Source organism: Pistacia vera, unplaced genomic scaffold (genome assembly GCF_008641045.1).
Source record: "Pistacia vera cultivar Batoury unplaced genomic scaffold, PisVer_v2 Contig633, whole genome shotgun sequence".
NCBI classification, from domain to species: domain Eukaryota; kingdom Viridiplantae; phylum Streptophyta; class Magnoliopsida; order Sapindales; family Anacardiaceae; genus Pistacia; species Pistacia vera.
The window spans coordinates 151,109-161,445 of record NW_022196483.1 but is presented as its reverse complement, the minus strand read 5'-3'; the positions used below and the strand labels follow the sequence as shown (position 1 = coordinate 161,445).

Here is a 10,337-nt window from a genome sequence, read left to right as displayed (position 1 = left end):
AAACAATGCATTCAACATGTTGGAATAAAGAAAAGAGAACAAAATCATCCCTATTAGATGAATCCAAGAGTTCAATCTCCAATCTTCTCTTCTTTCTCCCAAAAATGTCAAACTCTTACTAAATTGACTAAGTCTCACTTATATAGTCGGTCCAAAAAAACCTAAGACTCACCTAAAATTGAAATGTACAGTTTTAATAAAAACTAAAACTTGCAGACTTCGCCGCAGCGAAGAACGAACTTTGTCACGGCAACGAGTTGGTTTACAATTCTTTATCTATCCCGAGAGTTTATTGTCGCGGTGAAGCAAGCACTTTGCCGCGGCGAACTTTTCTAAACAATTCTAAACTTACGAAACTACCCTTTGCTTGCTTCTTTGCTTGAATCTTCAATCTTTGGTGCTCTCCAATAGGAACAAGCTTCATAGTGCTTCAAATACGCTTCAAAACTTTCCCAAATCCTGAGATTCGCTTGCTTTTGGGTCCAGAAACTCAATTCCGCTCAGTATTTGCTCTAATTGCATGTTTTGGCCTGAAACATAAAAGATATGAAATTAAGTTGCAATTCAGGCACAAACGAAATAATAAGTTTCCAAAATCCGGCCAAAAAGCCTAGATAAAACAGTATAATCCTAGTATTATCAACTAGCTAGAAAGAAAGTATTATAGTTATATCATTCTTAGTAGGATGAGGTAGGTTTAAAGCATCAAGCACCTTTGCAAGAATGGTAGAATTGGGATGTCCTAATCAGTTGNTTCAGGCAACTCATAGGCTTCTTCAGGTGTCTTGTTTTGTAATGCTCCTCCAGATGCTGCATCCACCATCGTTTGCACATTAACCATCAACCCATTATAGAATGTTTGGACTTGCATCCAAACTGGCAAACCATGGTGTGGACACTTTCTTAGCAGTTCCTTATATCTTTCCCAAGCTTCATAGAGTGATTCAGTCTCTTCCTGTAGAAACGATGTGATATCATTTCTCATCTATGTAGATTTTGCTGGAGGAAAGTATTTAGTCAGGAACTTCTGTGCCAATTCATTCCAGGCTGTGATTGTTCCTGGTGGCAATGCCATTAACCATCCCTTTGCTTTATCCCTTAATGAAAAAGGAAACAATTTTAATCTGATGGTGTCATCTGACACTCTGTTTGATTTGAAGGTATCGCAGATCTCCAAGAAGTTTGTAATGTGTGAATTTGGATCTTCCTTCAGATCTCCCTTAAATTGAACACTGTTGGATCATCTGGATGATTGTCGGCTTTATTTCAAAGTTGTTGGCTTGCACTGGTGGCCTAGTTATACTTAGAGCACTGCCATCAACCGTGGGTACTGAAAATTCCCTCAATGTTCTGTTTTCTTCCATCTCAATGACTATAGCCTCTCGTTCTCTTCTTTCTCTGTTAAGTCTTCTTACGATTCTTTCAATCGCTGGATCGATTGGAACCAGTGGATGACATCTAGCTTTTCGCATAAACTACACAAAAAGAAAGAAAGCATTAGATCATAAGCTAATAGAAAAGAACAACACAATTAAACTAAAAAAAAAATTAAAACTAAAATTAAACTCCAATCTAGCTAACACAAGAAAAGTTCAATGTTAACACAAAATCAATCCCCGACAACAGTGCCAAAAACTTGATGTGTTGAAATTACAACATGAAATGTGTAGCAAGTGCACCAGTCACAAAAAGTAATAAAGTGATAAGTAGAGTATCATTCCCACGAGGACTACTTGCTAAGCACTGATTTTCCTATTTGTTTATCAAGTTGGAGAAACCGAAAGATGTTTGGATTTGTAGGAGAAATTTAAGCTAAAGTTAAAACAAAAATCACTACGTACTTTAAAAGCTAATTAATGACAGCAAGGTTAATTCAAGAGAAATATCAATTAAAACAAAGCAATTAGGGTTTTGACTTCACTAGGATTTTATGAATTAATCTACGAGTTACGTTACTTCTACACTCATATGCATAGATTATAAATAGGACTCCCTAATGTGTAAAACATACCTTCTCAGGCTATGTTTTCCTACTTATCCCTATTAAGTTTCCGCACCCAACAAATTGAAGGTTAATAGTTCCAAGTTCGTTAAGCTAATTGGAATCTTAGATTGATTTCATTGATTCTTAAACCTATCTCTAGCATTCAATAACATAATGGCAATTACACTAANTAAAAATGACTTTTTGTAAACAGTATTCATTGTGTATAAAAGACATATGACTTATAATGAAAAAAAAGTTTTTGGGCCCAATTTTCTATTGTTATTATGCATGCATTGTACTAGTTTTCAGCAGTTGTTACATTGGAAAAAGCAAAAATGGAAGATTCTAAACCATGTGTTACTCCTATGGCCCTTGGTACAAAACTTGGGAAAGAAATTAGAGATTTGTTTGATCAACCAACTTTATATCGAAGCATTGTTGGTGGCCTACAATACTTGACGTTATCCAAACCAGATATAGCTTTTACAGTCAATAAATTGAGTCAACTTTTGCAAAATCCTATTGTTCTTTGTGAGAGCCCCTCATCTTGGACCATGGGCTAGCCTGATGGTACTCACCTCTCTTGTCACAAGTACTTAGCCTGCAGGTCTTATGTTCGAGAGGTGAGGAAGGCGAAAGGAACCCACTTGCAGAGGTGGGGATATTCCTATGAGTGAGGCCCAAGATGATGGGGCACATGTTGAAAGCCCATGAGGCTACAGTAGGCCAAGACTAGGATAGCCCAAGGTCTAAGATAAGGGGGCTCTCACAATAAAAAGGCGCCTTTTTATTGTGGGCCAGGGGCTATCATCCATCTTGCCCTACTGCGGGCTCAGGTGCTTTCCCCAATCAGAACCACTCATAGGAATATCCCCACCCCTACAAGTGGGTTTCTTTCGCCTTCCCCACCTCTCAAACACAAGACCTGTAGGCTAAGTACTTGTGACAAGAGAGGTGAGTACCATCAGGCCAGCTAGCCTGATATCCAAGTGAGTGAGGCCCAAGATGATGGGGCGCATGTGGAAAGCCCATGAGGCCGCAGTAGGCCAAGATTAGGATAGCCCATGGTCCAAGATGACGGGGTTCTCACATTCTTCATTGGACTGCCTGTAAAAGGGTCTTCTGGTATATTAAGGGCACTTTAAAGTATGGCTTGGTGTTTAAGCCACATAAGTTTCTTCACTTAGAGGCCTATGTTGATGCAGATTGGGCGAGCGATATTAATGACCATAGATCAACCTGTGGATATGCTATGTTTCTTGGTGATAATTTGGTACAATGGAGTTCAAAGAGCAAAAGGTGGTGTCCTTATCCTCTACTGAAGCTAAATACAAGGCATTAAGTAGCAACTAAAGTTGTATGGATTCAACATCTCTTTAAAGAACTTGGCATTGATCTNTCCATGAAACTCATTGTGAACTATAGAGTTCATTGTTGCATTTGCCCTTTCAAGCCTAAGCTCAAGTTTTTGTAAAATTATCTAAGCTTCTTGGACAGATATGGGATAAAGTTTGGACTCTAACCTAGTTGTGATATTCACAACAGCTGCATCATATTCAGACTCTAGTCCATCCAGAATGTAATTAAACAACTCTTCATCTGTTATCACTACTCTACTAAATGATAAATTTTCTGCAAAACCTTTCATCTTAAGGAAGTAATCATGCATGCTCATGTTCTCCTTTCTTATATTTTGTAAAAGACTCTTAACATGTAATGTCTTAGCCCTAGATTTAGTAAGGAATTCTTTCTCTAATGTAAGCCATATTTCAGTAGAAAATTGACACTTGGAAATAACAGCAAACATCGACTCTAATATGGATGAGAGTAGCCAACTAACTAGCATTTTATCAGTCTTCTTCCAAAGTATATATTCAAGGTTAGATTTCTTGGTTACCTCTAAGCTTGAAGTGTCCGATTGTGCTATGATGAATGGAGCTGGGCATGGAATTAATCCAGTTAAGTGCTTTTCAAGATCATGGGCTCTTAATGCGAATAATAGCTAGGACTTCCAAAATCGATGATTGTCCTGATTCAACTTTGGTGAAATTATTGGAAGTGTGGATGAATTCACTGATGATGAATTAATCAGGTTAACAGTATTTGAAGATTTTGTTCAAATTGTTAAATAAGGAAGGGATTGAAGAGGAATTAGCCATTAGTGACGTTTGTCGATGGCTCTGATACCAAATGAATAAAGACAATAAACAAGAAAGTTAAAGAAAGAAAGTGAGTGAGTGAAAAGGAAAGAAAATTTGGGAGAAAACGTAAATGTGTTTGTTATATTTCTTGATAGACTTATCAAGTGTACAGTACAATCTTTTATATACAATTTTGTTACAACAGAAAGCCCAACTAAATGTAACAGAATACAGTCAACTGATATTGGTCAACTTTAGTCAACATTTGCTTTGTTTCTTATATTCACAAAAGATAACATTTGCAAATAATATGTTTACCGATGCATGATCTGCATGAAACAATATTATATTTCATGCATACATGAAGTTTCCTCTTATAAATACTCTAATGTNGAGATGAGATTAGAAAGGCAGAATAATGGTTTGTTGAACTTTCATGAGAAAATGTCCTCAGCTCTAATAGCTTCCAAGAATAACTCCTCTGAAGGCACTATCACAACATCTGCTAATCGAAGCTCTTCGAATATGATGGATCTGTCCATGCCTAACTATCAAGGATCTATAGGTATTGGTTTTGTACCTCAGCAAGTATGTACTAGAGTTGTTCCTCAACAAGCTCAATCTATGAATTTTAGACACATAAGACTTCCTCAACAACCTCAATACTTTGCTAATACAGTCTTTGGTGCTGGTAGACATCTTTTTTTTTTTTAATAAAGGTAGAGGAAGAGGCTGAGGATACTCTAGACCTTGCCTAATGTGTCAGGTTTATGGGAAACCAAGACACTCAACCTTACACTGTTATCATCATTTCGATCATGAGTATCAAGGATTCATAGCAGCTAATTACAATCCAACCAACCAGCAAATGTCATATAATCAGTCGATGCTTGCTCAACATCCTCTTTCAGCATAGTCAACTGCTCGAGCTTTGTTTACCGGAACAAACATTCCAGTTAGACCTTCTTTTAGTCATTTAGTTGCTAGTTTTCATGATTACTCTGGATTTGAACATTAACCCTTGGATAATGTTACTTTTAGTTCAACTTTTGTACCTATAGGAGTTTCTCAGCATCAACAGGATTCCCATGGATCTGTCCTTAAAGCTGATGCATCTGGACATGTCACTTCTGGTAGTTGTGATGGTGTTATCAATTCTGGAGCAAATAATTAGAATATAGCTATGCATCAAGTGGTCAAGGATCCATCTTGGTATATGGACTTGGGGGCTTCTAACCACATGACAGTTGATGTAGCAAATATGGTGGCAAAGACTAGTTATACAGGAGGTTGAAAAGTCCAAGTTGGAAATGAAGATTCTCTACCTATAACAGACATAGGTATATTGATGATACCTTTTCTTGAATATCATGGAATNAGTAGAGAAAGACAAGAAGCATAAGCAATGCAGCACATATTTTTTTTAGTCCCACAACATATTTTGTTTCCTATATCAATTATACAAAACTGAAAAATTGTAAACAAGCGGTGATTATGCGAATCACAAGAAAATAAAAATGGAAAAAATGAAATGAAATTGTAAATGAATGCACATTGTTTCCTATATCAATTATAGTCATTAGTTTCAAACTCTTAAAAGCAATATATTTTTTCTTTCTTTCTTTTAATGAAGTTCAAAATGAAGTTCACTTTTAAAATGGGATATTGACATAAGAAGAAAGCTTAGTTCAAAACAGAAGGTGTGATTTACATGGGGATAATGGATCAAATTGAAGAAGTTCAGTTTAACAGAGGATATTAGACTTAGTTTTGTTTAAGTGAGGATATTAGACTAAGTCCTGTTTAAGTGGGGGTATTAGACTAATGTTTGTAAAATCAATTTTAATAAGTGTAAGGGTTAAATTGTAATTTGTCATGTTTGCGTCACTAATATGGTGTGTTTAGATTGCATTGTTATATAAAAGTGGTAGGATTGTTAATTGGCAGTTAATGAAAAATTATTGTTCTTCTTCAAGCTCACATTTACGTGTTCCTTTTTTCCACTTCTCTGATTTTTATTGCTTTTCTTGAAATAGCTGAAACCTTTGATGGTATTAGAGCCATAGACAATCGCCAATGGTAAATTCAAGTTCTAATTTCTCAAATGAGTCTTCAAAAATCGATATTGAAAAATTTGACAATGGAATTACACAACACTCAACAGTTCAATCTTCACTTTCAACAATAACTGTGAAGTTGGTAGAACGAAATTATAATTACTAGCATTCCCAAGTTTTGCCAGCTCTAGCCTCTCATGAATTGGATGGATTCTTTATTGGAACAAAGGTTTGTCCTCCTATGTTTTAGCTGGAAAAGTCAGAAGAGATTGAGCTAATGATAAAAAAGCCAAACCCTAAGTCCTTCAATTGGAAGAGAACGGATTAGTTCCTGGTAAGCTAGTTACTGTCATCCATCTCTGAATCGATGTTTAGACATGTATCTAAATGTGTTAGTGCTTATGAAATCTGGAATACACTAGAGTTACATTTTCAATCATTCTCTAAAGCTCAAACTCTATATTTGAGGAACTTGTTACAAACTACTAAAAAAGATTCTCAAAGTGCTAATGAGTATGTATTAAGAATGAGAGAGATAGGATATGAATTAGTTGCCAGCGGTGTGAATATTGAGGATGAAGAACTGTTATTGTATATTATGGATGGTTTAGTTTCAGAATATGACGCCGTTGTTGCTAATCTGAAATCTAATGCTAGTCGGATCTCTTTTCAAGAAGCTCTGTTTCTTTTACACAAACACAAGATGAGATTAGAAAGGCAGAATAATGCTTTGCTGAACTTTCATGAGCAAATGTCCTCAACTCTAATAGCTTCCAAGAACAACTCTTTTGAAAGCGCTATCATAACATTTGCTAATCGAAGCTCTTCAAATATGACATATCTGTCCATGCCTAACTATCAAGGATTTATAGGTATTGGTTTTGTACCTCAGCAAGTACTGGAGTTGTTCCTCAGCAAGCTCAATCTATGAATTTTGGACACATAGGACTTCCTCAACAACCTCAATACTTTGGTAATATAGTCTTTGGTGTTGGTAGACATCCTTTTTTTTATAAAGGAAGAGGCCGAGGATACTCTAGACCTTGCCTAATGTGTCAGGTTTGTGGGAAACCAAGACACTCAGCCTTACACTATTATCATCGTTTCGATCATGAGTATCAAGGATTCATAGCAGCTAATTACAATCTAACCAACCAACAAATGTCATATAATCAGTCAATGCCTGCTCAACATCCTCTTTCAACATAATCAATAAAGTCTGCTCGAGTTTTGTTTGCTGGATCAAACATTCCAGTTAGACCTTCTTTTAGTCATTTAGTTGCTAGTTTTCATAATTACTCTGGATTTGAACATTCACCTTTGAATAATGTTACTTCTAGTTCAACTTTTGTACCTACAAAAGTTTCTCAGCATCAACAGGATTCTCATGGATCTGTCCTTAAAACTGATGCATTTGGACATGTCACTTTGCCTTCTAGCAGTTGTGATGGTGTTATCAATTCTAGACCAAATAATTAGAATATAGCTATGCCTCAAGTGATCAATGATAAATCTTGGTATATGGACTCAAGGGCTTACAATGTCTTTGTTCAGTTTTATGTTTTTATTGAGAAACAGTTGGGCCCCAGTATTAAGTGCTTGCAGATTGACTAGGAAAAGGGGGTGGGGGTTGGTAGTTTATATCATTTTCTAAGTATCTTCAACAACATGGGATTATATTTAGACATTTGTGTCCTTAGCTTTATCAGTAGAATGGAAGAGTAGAGAGGAAACATAGAATAATTACATAATTTGGTCTTTCTCTTTTAGCCCATGCTTCTATGCCTTTACAATTCGGGTGGTCAGCCTTTCAAACAACAACCTTTTTGCTTAATAGACTCCCATTTACGGTTCTTGATTCTACTTCTCCATATCAGCTACTATTTCACCTTGAAACTGCCTATCATGCACTAAGGACATTTGGTTGTAGTTGTTTTCCTTACCTTAGACCATATCATAAGCACAAGCTCTCTTTTCATACAGACAAGCGTGTATTTTTGGGATATAGTCTTGCGCACAAAGATTATAGATGTATGTCCTCATCAGACATAATTTATTTAGTTAAACAGGTTAGGTTTATTGAGTTTGATTTTCTCTTTAAGTCTGGGTTTCAAACTCAACAAAGTGAGAGCTCCACTTCTCTTGATCCTACTGTTTCATCTCCTATGCCTTAGTCATAGTTGCTTCTTCTTTTTCGAGTTCTACTGGTGCAAGCTCACATTCCCTCGCACATGAGAATTCTTAGGATCATAGATAGCTCCTAACATTCTCTAGGCTACTTGTCCCGCTGATTAGCCTACTAGTATCCAATCAATCTTCCTACAAATTCACAAGTGCATCATAACGCACCTAGAGCTCGATCTTAAGGTCCAACTAGTACTGATTATTTATTCTAATTTTGTTAGAGAAGCTCATTCCAGCAGTCCTCAACAAGATGTGCTCTCAACACCTACTATTGCCTCTATTTCTGCAGATGGTTATGCTGATAATAATGCTCCTGCAGCTCATCCTCCATAGGCGCAAAATCCTTCTAACATTTATCTCGAAGTAGTTCTTCCCTTATCCTTACCACAATCTAAATCTACTTCTCTCAACACACATCCCATGCTTACAAGGTCCAAAACAAAGTCTTGTGCTCCTTCCTCCTCAACTCATGCTTATCTTTCAACTGCTACATACTTAAGGAGCCCAAGTTACTCAAGGAAGCCTTAGGTTTTCGCGGATGGAAGAATGCTATAGAAGTAGAGTATCAAGCTATCTTGGATAGTCATACTTGGGATATTGTACCCTGTAGAGAAGGCATGCATGTAGTAGGGTGTAAATGAGTCTATAAAACTAAACTACACTCAGATGCTTCCTTACAAAAATATAAGGCTAGGCTAGGCTAGTGGCTAAAGGATTCTAGCAAATCCTTGGCCTAGATTATTTTGATACTTTCTCCTAGGTAGTGAAGGTTGCCACTATCAGAATTGTGCTCTCCTTAGCAGTTCATCATCATTGGGAAATTCAACAACTTGATGTCAACAACTTGATGTCAATAACGCATTCTTGAATGAAGAGTTGATTGAAACAGTGTTTATGGTGGAGCCTAAGGGATTCGTTTCATCCTCTATTGAACCATAAGTTTGCAAGCTTCGTCAAACCTTATATGGACTCAAACAAGCTCTAAGAACTTGGTTTGACAAACTAAGGGCAACCTTACTCTCTTGGGATTTTCTTAACTCCACTTCTTATGTGAGCCTGTTTTACTTCAAGAATGATTCTCAAGTTGTTTATTTACTAGTGTATGTCGATAAAATGGTAAATTCAAGTTCTAATTTCTCAAATGAGTCTTCAAAAATCGATATTGAAAAATTTGACAATGGAATTACACAACACTCAACAGTTCAATCTTCACTTTCAATGATAACTGTGAAGTTGGTGGAACGAAATTATAATTACTAGCATTCTCAAGTTTTACCAGCTCTAGCCTCTCATGAATTGGATGGATTCTTTATTGGAACAAAGGTTTGTCCTCCTATGTTTCAGCTGGAAAAGTCAAAAGAGATTGAGCTGATGATAAAAAAGCCAAACCCTAAGTCCTTCAATTGGAAGAGAATGGATTAGTTCCTGGTAAGCTAGTTACTGTCGTCCATCTCTGAATTGATGTTTAGACATGTATCTAAATGTATTAGTGCTTATGAAATCTGGAATACACTAGAGTTACATTTTCAATCATTCTCTAAAGCTCAAACTCTATATTTCGGGAACTTGTTACAAACTACTAAAAAAGATTCTCAAAGTGCTAATGAGTATGTGTTAAGAATGAGACAGATAGGATATGAATTAGTTGCCAGCGGTGTGAATATTGAGGATGAAGAACTGTTATTGTATATTATGGATGGTTCAGTTTCAGAATATGACGCCGTTGTTGCTAATCTGACATCAAATGCTAGTCGAACCTCTTTTCAAGAAGTTCTGTTTCTTTTACACAAACACGAGATGAGATTAGAAAGGCAGAATAATGCTTTGCTGAACTTTCATGAGCAAATATCCTCAACTCTAATAGCTTCCAAGAACAACTCTTCTGAAAGCGCTATCATAACATTTGCTAATCGAAGCTCTTCGAATATGACAGATCTGTCCATGCCTAACTATCAAGGATTTGTAGGT

At 36.4% G+C, this 10,337-nt stretch overlaps 1 non-coding gene across 1 annotated transcript; it reads left to right on the top strand.

The window, feature by feature from the left end:
* Positions 1-881: 881 nt before the first annotated feature.
* On the top strand, positions 882-987 carry LOC116111397. Its single transcript, XR_004125058.1, has one exon. It is a non-coding gene; the product is annotated as a small nucleolar RNA R71 (small nucleolar RNA).
* Positions 988-10,337: the final 9,350 nt, after the last annotated feature.